We start from the raw sequence: 649 nt of genomic DNA on the forward strand, positions 1-649 counted from the left end.
GATATACTGGAAGCAGGCCACACCCCTAGGGAAACTCCCTTTCAACAGATTGCCGCTCAAAACATAGTCATCTGATCCCATCATGGGAACAACCACACCACAACAGCTCAAACCACACGGAATTGTGGTCCAGCCAAGTTAACACACAGCTCCAACTGTCACACCCCTATTTTACAGAGGAGCCATCTAAGGATTTGAGGGGTGACAGCCCCAAACCACACAGCTACTAGGTGACACAGCCAGAACTGCACTCGGATCTGTGTGGCTCCTCCTCTCCTGTTCTCTCATGAAATACTGGAGAGGCTCCTAGTTTGTTGTTGTTGCTAAGTGCCGTCAAGTCATTTCTGACTCATTGCAACCCCATGCACAGCAGAACGATAAACACTGCACTATCCCACGCCAGCTCCATGATCCCTGCTATACTTGAGCCCATCATCGCAGCTACCATGTCAATCCATCTCATTGAAGCCCTTCCCCTCTTCATCGACCCTCCACCCAACCAAACATGACATCCTTCTCCAGGGAATGGTCCCTTCTGACAACATGACCAAAATAGGTGAGATGGAATCTGGCCATTCTCGCTTCCAAGGAGCATTTCGGGTGCACTTCCTCCAGGACAGATCTGTTAGTTCTTTTAGCAGTCCATGGT

This window comes from Orycteropus afer, unplaced genomic scaffold (assembly GCF_000298275.1).
Source record: "Orycteropus afer afer isolate SDZICR_OR568_19922 unplaced genomic scaffold, OryAfe1.0 scaffold00128, whole genome shotgun sequence".
Classification (NCBI taxonomy): domain Eukaryota; kingdom Metazoa; phylum Chordata; class Mammalia; order Tubulidentata; family Orycteropodidae; genus Orycteropus; species Orycteropus afer.